A 21,208-nucleotide genomic window follows, 5' to 3' on the forward strand; every position below is an offset into this window, starting at 1 on the left:
ACAAATAAGGACAGAGCTGACGCTGCCTGAGGTGGATCTCCGTGTTCGACAGGAAACATCAGCATCTTCTCCCACTCCATGCCTTCTTCGCATGAGACTGCGTATTTGTCAAGTGCCAGAGCTGATGGAGGAAACGAAATTGGGTCACAAAAGAAAAGTTGCACAGACTTGTAAACATTGCTGAAGGATATAAATGCAAGCAACAACAACATTGCTTACCTGATGATAAGTAATGATTGTGCAAAAAGACATATGGTTATTTCCTTAGCTAAAGCTTAACTAATCCAGACTTAATCTGTATCTTAATGTATCTAGATTTTTTCCTAGCTTGCAGTATGTTATTTCGTATATCATTATTTGAACCAAAAACACAATCAGTTAATGAGTAGCTGGCAGCCAACTTTTGACTAGCTTCTGGTGGATGAGTTAGTTAAGTTTCCTAGATCCTTCATGAATGTGGCACAAGTGAGAAATAACTCAGCACTCGTGGGCAGCAAGGGAAAACCTCTGGAGTCTCATGTATTATATTTCAATTATCACTTAAAGTCTTACCATTCATAAAATATATATAGCTTTAGGTGGAAAGTAGCACAGTAGCACAAATTTGCTCATTGAGTGAGAATTAAGGAAGTTGCACAAGAGTGGATACTCATGTTATATTTATTTGTAAGCTGCAGTCACTTGATACGTCACAGATAAAAAGTGGTATAGTGGTTAGGATTGTTGTTTCACAGCAAGAAAGGACTTACTCTAAGGGATCCATCAGCTGAATGGGGCCTTTCCATATGGAGTTTCCAAGTGCTTGCACAGATTCTCTATGGGTACTCTGGATTGCTCCTATAGTCTAAAGATATGAAATGAGATTAGGTTCATTGGTATTTCTACAACAGACTTGCAACCTGTAAAACATGTACCCCACCTAACCCTGACAGCTGGGGGTGGCTACTGTGGAAGAAAATGGATGGATGGATGGATGGATGAACAGATACATTTATTGTAGACAATCCATATTGAATATTGCTGACTTTAAGTGGAATGCACTCATAAAGGTAACATAGTCTGATACAAATATTACACAAAATTTAATCCATCCATCTATTTGCTTCTGCTTATCCTTTTCAGGGTCGCGGGGGTTGATCCCAGCTGTCTCAGGGCAAAAGGCAGGGTACACCCTTGACAGGTAGCCAGTCCTTCTCAGGGCAAAATTTCATAAAAGTGTTAAACAAATGGTGACAGTGCTTTAACACAAGGTTCTAGTCCATCTGATCCCCCCCATGTTAGCTGTGCATTTGTCTTAGCACTTATGAATTGTTAATATTATTGTTTTTATATTTTGAAAAAATGACTTGTGTTTTCAATGCACATTTTTAGAAAATTATATATCCTTTACTCTGTACTTAATTCGCTACAAATATTAGGCTGAAACTAATTTGTATGTATCATGTTGATGCTACGCTGGCTCGTTGCACCATCTTGTGGTTTAAAGTGATATTACACATGAATACAGTCCAAACCAATTTCAACTTCAGCTGATATCTCTGTAACACAATACATAGATGTTTCTTTACAGTCTGTATCTATTATTAGGTTTTTTCTTTTTTGTTGTTGTTTTTAACGTTAACTATTTAAAAAAAAATGTTAACTAAAAATATGTTTACAAGCATTTCTATGGCTCGGATGAATATGTTAATCTAAATGCTGTTATTCTATAACGAAAAAATCAGTTTTTGTTTGTTTCAGTTTTTTCTGTTTGTTTTTTAGGAAAGATATATTCTGCTAATTATAATGATGACAGGTTAATATGATTTGCCTCTTAGAGGCTGAGTGGCATTGTATACACTCTAAATGTGTCCTAAACTTAATGGTTTCAGAAGAATAACTCAAAAATCTGCAGTACTTGAAGTGATAAAGGGCTTTTAAAGAAAAACATCCAATTATTGTATGTATTCTAAATAGTTACATATCTTTAAAATCAAAATGTGTTATTTTAGGAATATGTCTGCATGCTGTTAAGTACCTTAGATAACAAATGTAATGTCTCCTACAGCAGCCACTGTGGAAAGAAAGTCATATTAATTCTTTTCAATTAAATGTCAACAAAGTTTCCTCCTCTGAACTGACAGCATTGCTCTGAGGATTCATTCAAGGAATGAGTCGACTTCTCTCTCTCTTCTCGGGGGAAATATAGTTTTGAGTTAACGTGTGGTATCCATCATGCTGATGAAATGCATAATTAATTCTCATCATTCCCGTAATCCTTCACCAGCCTTGACCGCAAAGATGAAAATTATAAGCCGAGCCTATGTTAGCAGGACGGGTGGCGTCTATTGTGGTTTTCTCACCGAGAAATGAAGATAATAAATTAGCAAGGTTACAAAGTATTTATACAAAAAAAGTTGAAAACGATCGATCCAGTGCACCATACTGTCATGCCCTTAGGGATGTGGTTCCCCTGGAAGAATGCACAATCCCTCTGGCCTGGGTTCATTTGAGACGCAGATTGTGTCTGATTGATCAATGAGAACCACTGCTGAGCCATCAATCTAACAGGAGTAGAATAGGAAAAAGGGAACATTAACATGTATAAGCTGCTGTGTCCCGGCAATGTCCTCTACCTTGAGTTGGTGGGAAAAGCAGCCACCTCTGGGGACATGAACAAAAGTGGTAAGTCTAAGACCTGCGACAGGAACGCGTTATATAAGGACAACAGTGACTATGTCAACATCTCAGCTCCTTTGTGATCTCATCTCTGTCAGAGCAGTGGCTCCCTATCTCTGTATCGCACACAGAATGTGTCTATTATGAAGCCGCTGATGCTCCAGCACAGCTTTTCTGCTCGGGGTAGATAGTTAATCTCTGAACTGTGAAAAAACTTGAATATCACCTTCAAGTGCCCTCCAGGTAATCATCACTGTAACCTGTTAATGAAAGCATAAAATTGCTGGCACCTTTCTGGCCATTTCTGGGCTGCAGTATTTAAGGCAAACAGGTGATTAATGAGTGATTTGTGTTGGTATTGCTGGTAGACAGCTGTTCCATGGGCGGAGCTGTTAAGAACTGTTTGTCAAGGTCTTTCTATAGAGTGCATTGCTTATGAGATCCATTACCGGGAAAATGACTAACATGCTGTGCTAGAGGATTTGACAGTTGGTACATTTCTAAAAGAAACCCCTGTGCATATATGCATGTTACAAGCACAGAATAACTGCACATCCAGGTGGAACAGCTTCCTTATGGTTAAATACTATAGCAGCCATTTAACATGTTTAGCAAAATGCTTTTTAAACATAGTCCATAGATGTTTAATCTCTGTTAAGTCTCTGGCGTTAATCATCAGTCCAGTTAATTATTAAAAGTTGATTGCAGAGTAATAGCAATATGAAGCAGCTTGAATGCTAAAATTATGATAAAAACACAACCTTAATTTTACATTTAAATTAATTCACAAAATCTCTGACAGTGCTTATTTTTAGCAGCTACATCCTAATAAATAAATCCAATCACAAAGCAATTTGAACTCAACTTTTTTTCTACTCGTCAAAGCCTCCGAGTCTCACTGCAGTATCAGATCTTCTTTGTGGATGTTCGATCGGGCGGTCAAGTTTTAGCAAATGCAATTTTGAAGCCATTGCCAATGTTCTCACGACAATGAAGGTTTATTTTTCTAATTTAGTTGCTTTGGTAAATAAAGATACACATACACAACAGGAGATCTTGGCTCACATAATCACTGACTATACCTGAAACCTTGAAAAGCAGTACATTATAGCTCAACCGCATATGAAACTGGGAAGTAACCGCTGTCATGTCACCCACTGGTTTTGGACTTCATCTTTCACGATTTGGCTGCCATGATGTTAGTATAATTGAACGAGACCTGTCAGTCAAAGTGGCCATGCCCCTACCACTAGTATCCAGATGGAGGAGTTATAAATTAATTCACCAAGCTCTAAAGTTGAAAGGGGAAAACTATCCACAGAGTCCAAAAACAGGCTGTATGCATGTTTTTAATGCTGTAAAGTTGAGCATTTTAACATCAGAGTCTCTGGGGATTGATCCGCATTTGGAGACAGCCTCAAGTGGCCATTACGGAAGTGGTATTTTTGGCACATCCACATTGCCTTAATTTTTCAGCTCTGGTTGCTTCTCGTGACTAAGTCAGCAGACTATGAAGCTATGAGTTCCCAGACTGGCCATTACATGAACCCAGTGGCTGTGGCTCAGGTGGTAGAGAGGGCAGTCCATTAATTGAAGGGCTCATGGTTCAGTCTTCAGATGAACCATGTGCTGAAGTTTCCTTGGGCAAAACATTGAACCCCAAGTTGCTCCTGATAGCAGGCATGGCAGGCACTGGTGTGTGTGTCTGTGTGTGAGTTAATGAGAAATTCATTATAAATTGCTTTGTGGAGGTTGAAAGGCAGTATAGAGGTGCACATTATTTACCTAAAGGTTTATTCGTGTGCTCTAGATTAACATTTGTGTTTCTTACATTTAGTAATTACAATTTTGACTACAGGTACATTGTTTTATTATATCTGTAACCGAAGAATATTAGAGATATAGATACAGAAAAGATAGAGAAGCCACTTGTTATAGCCACAAGCAGCTCATCTGAGAATCTTGAAAATCCTTGCCAAAGGGCATTATGACACAGGTTAACAAGTGATGAGAACAGCATGCCTTGTTAGCCTTTGCCACCTTGATTTTTGCTCCTTATCTCGGAGCTTCGGTAGGTGACATTCCAGTTGATTCTCTGATTCTTGACAGTTCTCACAACCTCCTAAAAAGTATCATTTTAACAAACTGTGCAAGAAGTTAATGTATAGATATGTTTACACAGTGAAATGTGATACAGTGAAAAACACACTGGCTGCTCTATGGTAAATGAGATGAGTTTGCAAATAACTGCAGATTCTGACATGATTTTCATAAGCTGCAAAAAATATCTAGAAGGTGAACAAATGTCAGTTTGGGACAGACAGTATAAGCTTAAATATTGACATTCAGATTGCAGCCAAATCCATCTTCATAGTAGCGAGTCACAGTAATACTCAGCTCATGGCATTATTCATTCAGTCCTGCAGTCATGCATTGGCGCAGCACCTAATCTCTGCCCCTAAGGCACTTCAGCAGTAATGCACCTGTTAAAAAATCCCCATCCGTGTCATTCTGAATTGTAAAAAGATTAGCTAATATTTTATAATAGTTTGGGAGATTTATTGGACATTTGTGTGTTTCTCTCTAGCTGGAAGTCTGCACTCACTCAGTTGCTTCTATCCTTGTTTTTTTAAGGAGTTGGTGAAGCTGGAAAAAAAAAGCTGCTGTTAAATTATCCACATTTTATGCTCTGAAAAAAGTTGTCATTTTACAGACATTAATGACAAATTATTACATTTTAATTCACAAAAGACTAATTGCAGAATGCTGGGAACACTAACAGTGCAGAAAGGTAATTTTTCCTTCTCTCATTTAAAGTTTTTCATCTATTTTAGACAGTCACCTATTTTCGGGATGCTCCATTCACCTCAAACATCAGAGGATAATTTATTCTTGCTTTTGCAGAGACAAACAGAAGCATCTAGTTTAAAGTTAGGCCTTAACTCACCCACGCTTAAGCCTGACATGTACAGATATAGATGTTTCTAATGTTAAAGCACTATATCAAATAAATAATACAAGAACAAATCCAGGGAGTATGACATTTTTCCATTGCAATGTGTAAGATTGTAAAAAATGTGGTTGTGACATTAAGTAGGCAGCAAATAACACTATTAGTGAAACATTTGTATCCATTTCTCTTTTTAGAGCCCAACTAATCAATTTCCATCACAAACCCAGTTTCCCGCAGGCGTTTGTTTCTTTTACATTTTTTAGAGCTGTTACTTCAAAAGCATAGAAATAATTCATTCCAAGCTGAAGTGAATCAAACTCAATTCTGGGCAGAATGTCAGTGTTTATGATGTACAGTGTCCCTGCTGAGAAAATGGAAATTAAATTGAATCACTGCTGCTACAACTGTACACCTCATACCTACAAATCATCTGATGAGCATCACACCCAAATGTGGTCACTTGTTTCACTAAAATTAATACTGAACACGTACAATCGGGCCATAATAATAAAAGCAAATAAAACAAAGAAGCATTACTAACATTAATACAACGTAACTATTTAATTGTTGAAATTACTTCTACCTCAGAACATATTTAAATAATTCAATCTGTCTAAGTAACCTCACTTTCTAATGAGTTTATGCTCTCATTCACTAATTTTCGCTGGTTAATGTTGTAAAGTGGGAGCCTATTTGGAGGAAAACAAAGTACAAAGCAGTGCTACAAACTGTGATTAATGAGTCCTCACCTGTCTAGAGATGCAGCAGTGCATATCTGTGGCTCTAGTATCTGTTAATAAACGTGTTTAGGTGATACTGGTTGGTGATACTGGCTGGTTATGCTTGGCTGGTAATCAGACTGTCACCTTACTGGCTTATGTATGCATAAATTGTACTGCAGAGACTTAAGTTTACAGCAATTATCCTGTCAAATTATCATATTAAAAGCACAAGTAGAGACTTGTGTGAAGAGTTGAAAATAAGCAATAGTTGTAAATTCTATGTGAAGCACATTAGTTACATGCAGTAGTTGAAGCATTTTAAACTGCATCATTCCTATAAAATAAGATTAAATTGCAAAAAAAAGTGAAACGTTTTTTTTTGTTTGTTTTTTTTTTTTCAATTTTCGCAAGAGCTTTCAGTGGAAAGGTATGTCACTGCATCTGCTGTGGTCAGTTGATTATTGCGTATGTTTCTGAATAAATACAAAAAATTAAGGATGATTTTGGATGTTGCTAAGCAAATAAGGGGACCGCAATTTCTAGTCAAGTTTCTTGCACTATACCCAGGTGATGACTGTCGTATTTAAACACTTCTATGTAGATAATGTCACAGTCTCATCACCAGCCAAAAGGGACAAAACTGCCAGTGTTAAATTTATTGTTGTCTTTAGAATATCATCCAGTAATAGCAGCACACCATCTTACACCAACTTACAAGACAAAAAAATAAAAGTAAAACTGATAAACTGATTAGGAGCAAAGCGCTAACACTTAATACTTTTTTATGAGCTTCCAGATGTTTGCTTTCTGAATCCTCCTGCATGGACTTCTCAGTTGGTGAGTCATGGTAAAAATAAATAAATAAATAAATGCTGCATAATTAATTGCTGGGCTAAGCTAATGAGATCGTCAGAAGAAGCCTGGAGCTAGCAAAATTAGCATCAATGAGTGGAACAATGATGAGCAGTGCCATTAGAGCTCTATTGTAGAGCTAAATTAAAACTGTTTTAGCATTCAAACTGAAATACATGTAAAAAGTTAAATAACTGGTTGTTTTTGAGTAGCTGATATAGCTATTCCACTGATTTATACTGGAACAACTGGAGCCTTTTAATTGGTATTGATATAGGATTACCTCAGCGCACAGACTTACAGGACACATAAGCAAGCCACGGGTCTTCATATTAGTGAATATTCACACACGTGTTCATTTTGGCACCAGTATTCCGCGGAATGTTGCAGGAAATCAAGGAAAATGGCAGACTTCCATCAAATATGAATTCTGCCAACATTAGTCTCCTACTAAAACCAGGCAAGGACCCTGTATTTCCCTCAAGCTATCGTCCAATATCTCTTATAAATGTAGACCTCAAAATAATCTGCAAAGCTCTCTCAAAGAGACTAGAGAAAATAACCCCCCTTTTAATTCATCCTGACCAAACTGGTTTCATAAAAGGTAGACACTCATCAACAAACACTCGTAGATTACTTAATTTAATAGACTACTCATGCAGTAAAAACATTGAAACCATAATATTATCTCTAGATGCAGAAAAAGCATTTGACAGAGTAAACTGGAAATTTCTATTTGCAACTTTACACAAATTTGGTTTTGGAACCTCTTTCATAAACTGGATAAGAATATTATACAATTCTCCAACAGCTTGTATCAGGACAAATGACCAGACATCCTCCAGCTTCTGTCTCCTGAGGGGCACCAGGCAGGGATGCCCACTCTCCCCTTCACTTTTTGCAATTTTTATCGAACCACTAGCGGCAGCATTTAGACAGGCCACAACAATTAAGGGCATAAAATGTAAGAACGTAGAACATAAAATCAGTCTCTATGCAGATGATGTGTTGCTTTTTCTGCAAAACTCACAAACCAACCTTTCTGAGGTAATTACTCTAATAAACTGGTTTTCAAGAGTTTCAGATTATTCAATTAACTGGTCAAAATCTACAGTTCTTCCCATTAACTGTTCCTTCCATAACTCTTCTTCTGCCCCACTACAATCTGGAAACATTAAATATTTGGGTATTAATGTTTCTCCTAAGCTTTCAGACTTAACTAAATTAAACCACATCCCACTTCTTAAGAAAGTAGAAGGTGATCTGACTAGATGGAAATCTTTACCCATATCACTCATGGGAAGGGTCGCGACTATAAAAATGATGATCTTGCCAAAAATAAATTACTTATTTTTAATGATCCCTAACAAACCATCACAAGATTGGTTCAGATCTCTGGATTCATATATTTCTAAATTCCTTTGGAAAGATAAACCCCCGCGTATCAGCTTAAAAACGCTACAAAGAACTAAGGATAAAGGAGGATTAGATCTGCCTAATTTTCAACAATACTTTTTAGCCAACAGGCTTCAGTTCATTTCAGAATGGTTAAAACATACCCTCTTAGATGAGCCCTGGCTAGATGTTGAACAGGCACTATGCAATGATCTAGAGATTTCAGACCTACCATTTATCAGCTCAAACATCAAAAGATATGAATGCTTCAAAAGTGTTAACATCAGCTCTTCTCTGACAGCATGGTGGGAGCTTCTAAAAATAACGGAGTCTTCATTAATCCCATGCAAACGTACACCTATCTGGAATAACCCTGACATATTACAAAACAATAATATGATTAATTTTCCAGAATGGAGTTGTAAAGGAATTAAATACTTAGAACATATATTAGAGGGAACAGAATTTATTTCATTTGACAGACTAGTTGCACAATATGGGATCAACAAGAAAAGGTTTTTAGAATATCAACAAATTAAATCCATAGTAAAAAAGAAATTTTACCCCAGTCAAGCTGAATCACAAACACCACCAAGTGTGGTACATTTTCTTACTCTTAAATCCCCCAAATTATTATCTAAAATATACAGAACACTTTCTAAAATAGATGAATCAGTATCCCTTCCTATTGCAAAGTGGGAAGCAGATTTATCAGTAAGCTTAGACCAAAACTTCTGGTCTCAGGTATGCTTAAAAACCTTTAAATTGATTAAAAATCCCAGTCTGCAATTAATACAATACAAAATACTACATAGAGTGCACTATACTGGTCATCGGATGTTCAAGATGGGCTTTACATCTTCCAACAACTGCTCACACTGTCAAGGCAATACACCAGACAATTACATCCACGCTCTTTGGTTCTGTTCACCAGTTCAGAAGTTTTGGCGTGAGATATGTGAAGACTTATCAAAGTGTCTGAAATGTAAAATTCCAGCCTCCCCTTTAGTGTGCTTGTTGGGAAAATTGGATGATGTCACTACAGAAACTAATACAGTCCACATGGTTTTTACTGCCCTATGCATCGCCAAGAAAACGATCCTCATGAACTGGAAAAATAAAAATAATCTTAATTCTAGCCAATATAGAAACCATCTAATAGATCACATTAGTCTTGATACAGCCTCTGCCACCACATTAGATCAATCCCTCTGGGCTCCTTTGATCGGCTCCGTCACCTAGAGGGGGTGGGGGGTCGTGGTTTGGTCCCGTCTTAGCTATTGTGGTTGATGTGGAGGTTGGGACGGGCTTAGGGCGCCTGGAGGACCCCTAGAGACGTTATCCCGGGAGGGCTCAACCCGGGGGGCTGTGGTCATAACCTGGTCAGTGGCTCTGGTCGCTCTTAGAGGGTATTCTCCTCGTGGCTGCGTGCAGCGGGGGTTGGGGGATGGTCTGTGCTGGCGGACGTAGGTTACTGGCCTGGTGGCCTGGCTGCCCCTGAGTGGATCCGGGGCAGGCGGAGGGGCTTGGGGTTCGGGGGTGCTTCGTCTCCGTGATGGGGCTCTGGCTGGGCCTTGGGGGCTTCGGTCCTAGTCGGTGTGTCGCCGAGGTTGTGGGCGGGTGGGTGCACGGGGGCTCAGCCCTGGCGCAGGGGGCCTCTGGTGCATCGGCCTAATTGGGGGGCTCTTTAACTGGCGGGGAGGTTGTTCCATCCTTGTAGAAGTCCACTCTGCAGGTGGGGGAGAGACATAGGAGAGGTGGAGAACAAACCTAACCTGGGTGTCTGTTGTCTTGTGTAGTCTGGGAGATGATTGAATGTTAGGGTGGGTACAGTTTCCTCTGCGGTGGGGTAGGGTGGGCTTCCCTGGGTCCTGTGGGGCTTGGCGGTGCTGCTGCCGTAGGCCCCGGTCTGGATGGGCCTGGACTCCCTTGCCTTGGTGGGTGCCAGAGGACGGGGGTGCCTACTGGGGTCAGCGGGGGAGCTGGCCCTAGGGAGGAGCATCTTGTCCCTCCTTTCTTTTCCTCCCCATCCCCGGCTGCCTCCCTCTTCCCGCTCCACCACACCCACCCACACAGGTAGGGCCTTGGGGTGTGGGTGTGTCACCAGGGTGCAGGGGAGACATCCCCCCCCTCTGTCCCCTTCTGGCCACCTGTGCCTCAATTTTATTCCACAACTTAGACATCCACATTATTCACACTGTCATAACACACACATATATATAGGGCCTTGAGGGTGACCACGCCAACGGCGTCCAGTGAATGGTCTGAGTATTCAACCCTACCTCTGGCGCCGGTGCCCACCTCTCAATTTTAAATCCATGTAGACATTGAGGGTTCTCGGGAGGGGCCGTGCTAACACCTGCTGCTCTCCGGCAGCAGCACCATGCCCTCCCCTGTTTTAAATGCACTTTAGAACAACACGCAGCAACACTACACATGAGCGGGAGGAGGGAGGTATGGGGTCTTCACACACCCCCGTTCTCTGCCAGCCATCGGGGCGGGGGGCTGGGAGGAGGTGTTGGCTGACAGATTGGCCTCCCTGCTTCTGCGAGGCCTGGGGCGGTCTGCTTGCCTCCACCCCGGGGGGAAAGGGTCACATCTCTTGGGTCTGGGTGCTGTTTCCCCCTCTGGGGGCGAGGGTACCTGGACCCGGGGTACAGAGTATGTTTGGGGAGTGCGATTGTGTGTACATGTGCATATATGTCTATTCCTACGTTGGATGAGTGCTGAGTGTTTGTATATGTGTGCATGAGGGTGGGAATGCATGTTTGTGTCTGTGTGTGCCTGTTTGTCTGTGTTTATATGTCAGGTCAGGTCTTAGACTCCACCTCCCTGGGAACACCCAGGCCCTCCAAAGTGTGGAGGCCTATCTCCCCTCACCACACTCCCTGCCGGTAACTGATGCACTCAGGGGTCGGTGCATTGGTGGTTCTTGGTGTCCGGGGCTGGGCGCTCAGGTATACACCAGCTCACTCCCGGTGGCTACTTGGCGGGGCCTGGTGCCTGTCGCTCGGTCAGGCCTCTTCCAGGGCAAAGGGGGCCCTCGAACCTCCGGCCTCGGGGCCTGCAGCTCGGTTCACTCTGGCACAGCTGGCTGCCGGCAGAGCCGGCGGGCGCGCCAGTGCAGCCCCCTCTGGCTTCTGCTCCGTGGCTACTGGGTGACCCCTCGTCTGGGGATCTCCTCAGCCCTTCCCAGGAGGGTGGCACGGATGCCCCTCCGGTGGTACTCCTTGGGCTCTCGCACTCTGGGGTCCCTGGATGTCTGGAGCCTGGATCTCCTCCATGCCTGCTTCATGCCCTGGGGGACGGGGCTATGGCCCTCCACACCCTCTAGCAGACCGTTACATGGGGAAACCTTCTGTATACAAGCGCGCTGATCCACACGGGTGTGCACATGGGTGTTCACTGTTCGTAGACATAAACTACACCTTTCTTAGCTGCTACTTCAAAGCACATTGTGCGCTGTCTGTGCTGCACAACAACATTCAATATTTAGTATTTATTGCTGTTTACACTTAGCTAGATTAACATGATGGTGTTGTGTTTAGTATGTTGCTTTGTTTTTTTTTTGCTTGTTTTCTATTCTTTTTCTCTCAACAGGTGATCCAGGAGATTTTTTTTTTCTCTTTGTCTTTGTAAGTGCCCTTTCTCACTGTCCCTCTTCCCTTCTGTTTTTCTTTTCCTTCCTCTCTTTCTTTCTCCCTTTCCTATCCCCCAATCATGTCTGTCTCATCTGTAACTACTGAAAATAAAATAAATAATAACAACAAAAGTTGATCAAATGGACCAATACGGCAATGCCATGATGATCCATTTGGCAAAATAAATCCATTTGGTATCCTTGTTGGTCTTCAGACAACAATTCTGACGGCTAAAGAACCAAATGGGACAGACAAAAAAAAAAAAGAAAAAAAAAAAAGATATAGGATTACCGAAGATAATGCAGAGTCATAGTAAGTCTATGAATATGCCATGCATATACTCTTTTTTAAATACTATTTACAATAACTTGGCCTACGTTCTGTGTTACTCAATGTAATAAAATTGAGAATTTCTGGAATTCTAGAAGGAAAAAGATTAATAATTTTCCTTGGCTATGCCACAGGTGAGTTTTTTTCTTTCTTTTTTTGGTTGGGGTTCATTGAAGTGGTGCGACAATCTAGACTAGAAATGAAAGAAAGAAATGAAACCCAGTGTCAGATAGGTCCTTCATTGTAGCAGGAGTGTTTAAGAAAATTTGACAGTGAGCAGGTTAGGTTCAGAAAGACTGTTAACCTGGTAACAGAGCTCAAGTTAGCTCTCTTTTTGGAACAGAACACCCAGAATTTTCACCTTGCAAATGTTTGTGCAGTGATATTAGTTTCACAATAAATTCAAAATGAAATAATATAGATGCAACTGAAGTGTACATTTTCAGCTTTAAATAAAAGGATTATACTAAATTAGCATAAAAATGACAAAGAACCACTTTATTTATCCATCCATCCATTTTCTTAAACTCTTTTTCAATTCAGGGTCACAAGGGTACTGGAGCCTATCCCTGCTGTCAAAGGATGAAATACAGGGTACACCCTGCACAGGCAGTCTATCACAGGGTCCATTTTAATGTTAATTTGTCCAATTATATATTTGAGCTCTTGACAACATGGAATTATGTTTAAAAATAGCTTTAATTTTTCAATGTTTAATGTAGTGTTTTTGTCCCTTGAATTAAAGCTGAGAGTCTATACCCCTGCTGGTTCATAGTTGTAAATTTTAAATGCAGTGCAATAATTTTTTTTATCATATCAGTTAACCTACATCACATTTACAAACTTTATTGAGAGAGATCTTTGAATTGCACATTGAACTCACTCTTTGTCACCCTGACTTGCATCTCTGTCACAAGTACTTTGCAACTTTGTTTCGAGTGAATTTTTCCTTGGCCATGACAATGTTGCCAAACCTTACACTGAATGTCAGTCTGGACAATTGATACGATAAACCCAATTGAAACTTTCAATCTCCCTCCTGCTGATAAGAACAGAGAGAGTCTGTGAGTGGTAAGAAGTGGGGTTGAGGGGAGGGGAGGGGGGGGGGGGGGGTAGCTGGCTTCCTTTTGTTGATGACCTAGTGCCGGTAACAGCAGAATCTCCATCAGAGTTGTGGGCAAAACAGTATTTGTGCGCACATCTCCTGCAGTTCAGCTCAATGCATTTTCCACAGTGTAAAGCTTTGCGTTTTGTTGCATTTTAGTGAGGTTACGGTTTAAGATTACATTTGCAGTTCAAAATGTTGCTAATGAAGAAGATGCATTGTTGAATAAGGAAACCATTTATTGATCGGTATTATGGATAATTAATTAAATTTGGATATTATCAGTGTTGCATGTAAGATTTAGAAAGGACACAAATTACCCAAATTCTGAAAACACTTGTATAACATCTTATGTGACCTTACAGCAGCTTTTCAACAAGAAAAATGCTGGTTATAGTACAAGTAGAGCCCAGCCAAATCCTTCTTTTTAACTGTTCCTTTCTGTCTTTATTAACAGATCTACATTTAAATTTCTGCAAAAGCAAAAAAAAAAATTACCTGAAAAAGAAACAAATCTAAAAGCATCTGATGCTATACGCTGTACTAATCCAGTAGTATATGGACAATCAAACATTTCTGTCTAACAAACATGTTTAAGACTACTCCCTTAATCACCACAGCGAAGTGCTCCACATATTTGATTTGGCAGATTTTTACGCTGGATGACCTTCCCCATGCAATCCCCTGAGGGATTTGTGTCTCTTCTCAAGAACCAGGGAGCTTTCACTTATTAGGTGAATGTGTAAACCACTTTACTATGAAAACCTTTTTTTGATAATGATCAGTAATAAATATTATATGTAACCATTCATGTATACATTTTCTGCCACTTATACAGGCACTGTTTGTGGGGAAAAGAGTCTAAGCAGAGAAATACAAATCCCAACCAATAAACCCTAAGGGTTGTCCAGTTACAGTATCAAGGGGCCCATCTTCTACAGCCGTATGTGAAAACTTGTGAGTAAGACTGGTCTCACTATTGCTGTGACCGGTCATGGTACAAAGTTTAAAGGACACGTGAGAGTCTCTCATTGACAGAGACAAAGCAACTGTATTAAAAACCTTTTTAAATGAGGGTGTACTTATTTAATGTTTGTAATCAAAAGATATTGAGATTTGGTATTTGTTACAATATATATAATATCATGTAAAATGTAGTCTTTTTGAATATACTTCTTATCAGCTACAGTCACTGATTTATTGTAAGCTATGAACAATACCCTTTTTATATTGCATTACATAGACCAATATAACAAATTTGCAGTATAACAGTACAAATATATAAGGCAAATAGTGATTAGTGATTAACTTGAATCAATTCACATATATTAACAATGGTTGTTATAAAGTGTTACCAGCAGAAATGTCATTGCATGCTGGTGCATTTAGATTTAGCATACACCTTCAGCATCTATGGGATTTTTTTCAACAGAGCTGCAAAGTACATACTCAAAATATTCAATATAGGTCCAAAGCTGTAGGCAGTAGTAAGCAGTAGGTGTAACAGCACAAAACATCAAAAGACCCTAGCTCTTGGGAGTACATAACCAACCTGTCTCTGTCACCGTGTCCATCAGTGTATCGATCCAAAGACCTTATCAAAGAGTGTATCTGAAGCTAACAGGGTGGTGAGGATTGACTTTGCAAATCTCTACCCCTTCTAACTTTCCTTTTGATCTGAGCTTGCCCTCTTTGGTTTGATTCATAATCAGCTGAGTTGACCTCGTCTGTGGCTCCGTCAATCGGTACAAGTTAAGACTAGAGCAGAGACAGTATCTCCAAGGTTGTCAAATGACACTTGAAATTTATTTTATCTAGTTCTGTCAGTCTGAAATGCATCTGGCTGAAAAAGAAAATAGCATCATTAGTAAAGTTTCAAACCATTTAAAAAATTAAAGTTGAGTAGACTCATCAGCATATTCATATGTCACACAGCTTGTTGGCATTTATATTTGTGTAATGATTTATTAATGCACCTCTTGCAACTATTGCATCATGGATCACAAAGAATAAAAGCGTGGGAACATCAGTATCATCACAATCAATTGAATAATTGCAATAGTTGAACTGTCTCCGTTTATTTCATAATGACAAGAGATAGAAGCATAGATAATATCTCACTAACTCACGGTGATTCAAAGATGACACAGAGCAGTAACAAATACAGGCAGCTTACACCGAATAGTGGAGTGATAAAAATTCTCAGCCAATAAGCAACACTGATGTACTTGCTGCTGTCCAGTAATGAGTGAAAGATAGGTAAGCAACTATAAGTAAGGCTGTATAAATTAAAAAATCCTTGGAATATAATTAGGCTACAAAAATCAGACTAACCGGTTCACCAGTTATAGTTGTACCCTGGTTTTATTTAATAAGAGAATGATATCAGCAAGTATTATTTTCATTGGGATTCCTGTGAAAAAATACATTTTCTGGACAGAAACATAACAGTTGAATTATAAAAATTAAAACAGGGGTAACTATGCCATTTATAAATCATAACAAAAGCTTTAAAGCTTTAAAACTCACAAATGAAGTATGTGCAATTAAGTATAATTACATAAGTGTTCCCAGCTCCACATTACAATTGGTGAATAAATGTGTTCTTTGTTTGCATGTCAGCATGGTAACACTGCTGAATATGTATCCTGGGAATACAACTTTAGAGTTACATTATGTTATTTGTATGTACATTAGGTGCATCTTTAAGCTCTGTTTTTGGTTGGCATGTTCAGAGTCATGGCAAGATTCAGACAATCCTGCTACAAATGAAATACACTTGATTAACTGATCATTAGCAAATGTGACCACTCACAGGCATTCTGGTACTTTGTTGGTCTGTAGCATTCAGTTGTGTTCTATTCTGTTCACAGAAGGGGGCGTCCCAGAAAATTCACCTCATTGCAACGCTCAGAGAAATGGCAAATAGACACAAGAGCTATATGTCAGATGCGCAAATTAGAAAAAGATTGAAGAGGGTCGGAAGTTGCACATGTGCACAAACCACAGGAGTTTTGGACAAACATAATTGGAGTATAAATGTTTGAACACATAGCACAGATACAATATAATGCTCACATTTGGCGAACACCAAACACAGAATATCAACACAAACAACTCATATCAAGTTTCTGGTATGGTGGTGGAGGGGTCATGATTTGGGCTTATTTTGGAGGCATGGTACCTGGGAAGATGTAGTCATTGAGTTGACCATGACCCCCTCTGTATACCTGTATATTTACTCATCCGTTGGAGAGCTAAAGCTTGGCACAAATTGGGAAATGTAACTGGACAATACCTCAAGCACATTAGAAAATCCACAACAGAGTGGCTGAAAAAGAAATGAATCAGGGTGTTTCAAAGACTTTTTCATGTTTACATCTTAATGACTGAAATACTATAGTGGGACATGTACATAAGCAAACCTCGATGAACTGAGGTAACGTTATATAGAAGAGTGGGCCAACATTCATCAACAATGATGTGAGCAACTGATAAAGTCATAGAGAAAATACATACCTGAAATTAGCTACTGAAACATGGGGTTTCCTTTGTTTTTAAATTAAATTAAAATGGTGACAACACCTTGGGAACTTTGTCTTTAGTTACAGGCATCTAAATCCAAAATTATTAACTAAGGATATATGTAACACAGTACTGATACTGAACATTTGAATAGGTATGGGTTTACATATGGCAAGCTATTCCAGCTAATACTTAAGGTTAACACTCTTAGACTACGTTATATTGTTACATTTTAGCATAAGAGAAATTAAATCGCCTTATATTCCCTTAACAAAAATAAATCAACAGGGGAGTCCAAATAAGTTTTTTCCCCAAAACTAAAGGATAATGATAAGCCACTGTTAGATTTTGCCCCCATACACATGACTCCAGTAGGTGAATGAACTTCAGCACTTTAAGTTGTCTTTTTTAGAGAAGCTCTCTTTAGGCCTTGATCTACAACAGTATAATGCATATTGCATTAAAGAGGTTATTAAGAGCTTTGCAACCAGCAGAAAACAGAGATTTAAATTAAATATTCTCCTACTGACTGCTATTTATTTGACAGTTTGAAATGAACAAATATTCAGTTTGCACTCAGCAATCAGAAGTAATTAAATGAATCTAATGAATTTAAAACACATGGTCATGTTACTGTACTTGCTGATCAGTCACAAGGCCTTGGAAAGCATTTTAGTACTTGGTCTGATCTCTCTTTCAATTTTGCATTTGTGGACCTGATTAAAAAATAGACAACGTGATACACTATAAATAAGAATTTAAAGCAGGTATTTATAAATAGTCTCAATAGTAGATTCATAGAAAATGAAGGGAAGGCAAGCACAATATTTCAGCCCAAGTATTTATTCATAATATGGTAATTTGTTGCACATTGACTATAGTTAAAAACCAATTAGACTTCTTGATTTTACAATAAGCATATGGTGGATAATTGGGGGCAAATGTTTGATATTATATTGTAGGTGCCATCCTTACATACAAGGCAGGATGTCAAGGCTGTAGCATTTCTTTCTGATGTTTTCTCCTTTTCTCACTGCTTTGAAGGCAGCTGTGTCCTTTTTTAACCTTCTAGGTACAATTCAAGCTTTTAATAAACAATCTAACAGTAACATACAGTATTACTGTACGGTGCCTTATTATTTGTTTGTTTTTGCTTGAATGAGTAGTCTGTTATGGGCACAGACATCTTTAGTACATCAGAGTCTTTTATGGTTTATAGCTGCAGGAAAAACATCTCAAAATCATAAATCAGCTCTGTGAATGCTCGGGGGAAGACTTAATCTACTATAGTATTAATCTACAAGAGCAATGCAAGGTCAAGGTCACTGATCTCATATTTTTTTGCCATACCAAGAAGGTTTGAGTAGAAAATGTATCGAGCCTATTTAGTCTAAACAGAATAGTGTTAAAAGGATCTTTTAAATCTGAAGACAGTGAAGTCTACTTTCACTCAGCCGTAATTTAATTAAACGATGACATCAAAAAGGAGTAAATTTAGCCAGGGTTAAATAACTTTTATGCAACACCTAAATCAATGCATAAACGTTGTCATATGACATTGATACAGCAAGACTTTTATTCATTTGGAATCATTTTTTTGGCACTCGGGCGTTGGGCTGATATCTAACCCAAAATATCACAATAAATAAATACCTGCTGTTGCGCTGATCAGTGCAACTGTTGCAATGCAACATGGGACTTAGCTTAACTGGTTGGCAAATTGTTGTTCTGACTATATTCCTGTATATAGGTATAGTGACCAAAAATTAAACATAGTTTTCCCTACTGTGTATGTAGCATATCAAATTAATTAAGAGAAAAGTTCAATATTACAGCTTCTTGCAGTTCACTATTTATATCATGATCCTGGGTTTTGGACCCAGCATTTTCAGTCTTGAACTTTCAGTTTCTGTGTAATATTCTCTGCTTGACAGAAACAAAGGAAACTGTATTTTTGATCTGCCAAGCCTGTGGTTGAGGAAGATATGGGGTCATAAATGAAACAAATCAATATTCACATTTGGTAGAAAATGGGATGCATACTCACAAAATTACACACAACTGTGTGAAGACCTACTCATCCATCCCAATCTCCTTTCTTGCAGTTTTTTGAGAAGCTATATTTACAACCTGTGGCTACAGTTATAATTCACATGGCTACAAAATGTCTACAAAAGTCTTTTTAAGAATGTGCACAAATTATTATTGGCAGCTTTCTTGCAGCCCTTGTGTATTTATTCAGCCTTAGGCTCAACAGTTACCGTGTTAACATGCTGAGGTTTGTAAAGAAAGATGATAAATTTGACATATGATGACATTTGGCTTTGGTTGAACCTACACTTCAGTTTAGCTTATCTCTGTCTCTGTTACTTTAACCACTCCTCTCACAATCATTTCTTGAACAGTCTTTTTTCTATCTTAATCTCCCCTGCCTCTATTTCTTAGAAGCCTTTGACTAGGTCAGCATCACTCAGGGCATATCACAGTCTCTGCTGCTGAGACTGGTGCCACTGAAGAGTTCATGAAGTAAAATTAATAACTTTTAGAATCATCTGAATAATTTGAGCAAAGACTACTCTGAATTAGTGTCACCCTGTAACATGGTGGCAACTTAATGATGTAACTATCACTAACATGCATACATTCAATGCAGGATTCAAAGACATTTAATAGAAATGACAAAATATTTCTTGTAAAGTCACACTGACCTAGAGTTGCCGAGCAATCTCCTTCAACCATTTGCCAACTGGTCAAGGACTACACATTTTTCCCTACTAGACTAAGGCTGCCAGGGAGGTCACTAACAGGCCTTCAGGGCCTTCATGATTGGAGCAACTAATTTCACAGCTACTGACCTAAAGATCCAGCAACTACTCACCAGCAGGTTGGGAAATACACATTTTCGAAAGGCAAACAAAGGTTCCCAAGTTGTTGCCAGCCATCTCTATGACTGGGGCCATAGCTAGCGTACTGCTTTCAGTGATGCTTTTACAAAGTCATGAAAGTCAAATAGAGTATTAAGTTTTATTACTTAACAAGAAAACATTTGATAAGACCTTTTTTGCAGTACTATGTTTTATTTATTTGTCTTCCCATAACAGATTTTGTACTTTTTACTTTGAGTATTCCAAGTTTCATTAATGACTTGGGCAAAACCAGGTCATTACGATTAAATACATTTTAAACTTTAAATACAATTTCCCTTTATGTAAAAACCAAAAAATATACACCATAAGTCTAACCAAGTGACAGCATCTAACTAGATAGCAGGATTGTTTATAGTACCGCAGTGAAAATAAGCCAAATACAGAAAGCACTATCTATTGTTTTATAGAAAAGAAGAGAAAAGAGCTATATCATTTAGTATCCAACTGTTACCCAGACAGTAAGAAGTGAAAAAGTCCAATATGTCAAAAGACTAGACTTGACATTTTCAGCCTGTTTTGAGAATCTACTCCATGAGCTAATCTTTGGATTGCTGAGCAGTGCTGAGAATGCAGAAGAATTCACAACACGGCTTTCTTGTTCAGCATTAGCATACAGCATCATGCCACCATATTGCCCCAACTGTGTCACTGTGTTTGTAGATTACTGAACATTTGCATAAAAATAAATATGACTGCAAATGCAAAGCCTGCTATTTTCCCCTCACGTAAAAGATCATCCCGCCGCTGTGACAAATCCTGTGCTTTGTTCAGTGACCCTGTGGGGTCAATTACATTTGCTGCGAGACACAGAGAGTGCGTCAGGTTCACAAGACCGTACTGCTGGCATGTTGATCGATGGTAGGGATGCTTATCAGCCACACTGTGTTACAGATGCCTAATTGCAATTGATCTCTTCTGCTGTACCATTAATTGTAAATCCTCTCTCAATCACAAACACCACACTACACATGTTGTACTCTAAAACTAAAACTTAATTTATCAGTGGACTCCACATTGGTTTTCAATATGACTGGGCCATGGCAGACTGCACTGGAGCTAAGAGACAGACTTGCTCAGAGTGTTGAACTGCGGAGCTGTAT

This window comes from Pelmatolapia mariae, linkage group LG9 (assembly GCF_036321145.2).
Source record: "Pelmatolapia mariae isolate MD_Pm_ZW linkage group LG9, Pm_UMD_F_2, whole genome shotgun sequence".
NCBI lineage: Eukaryota > Metazoa > Chordata > Actinopteri > Cichliformes > Cichlidae > Pelmatolapia > Pelmatolapia mariae.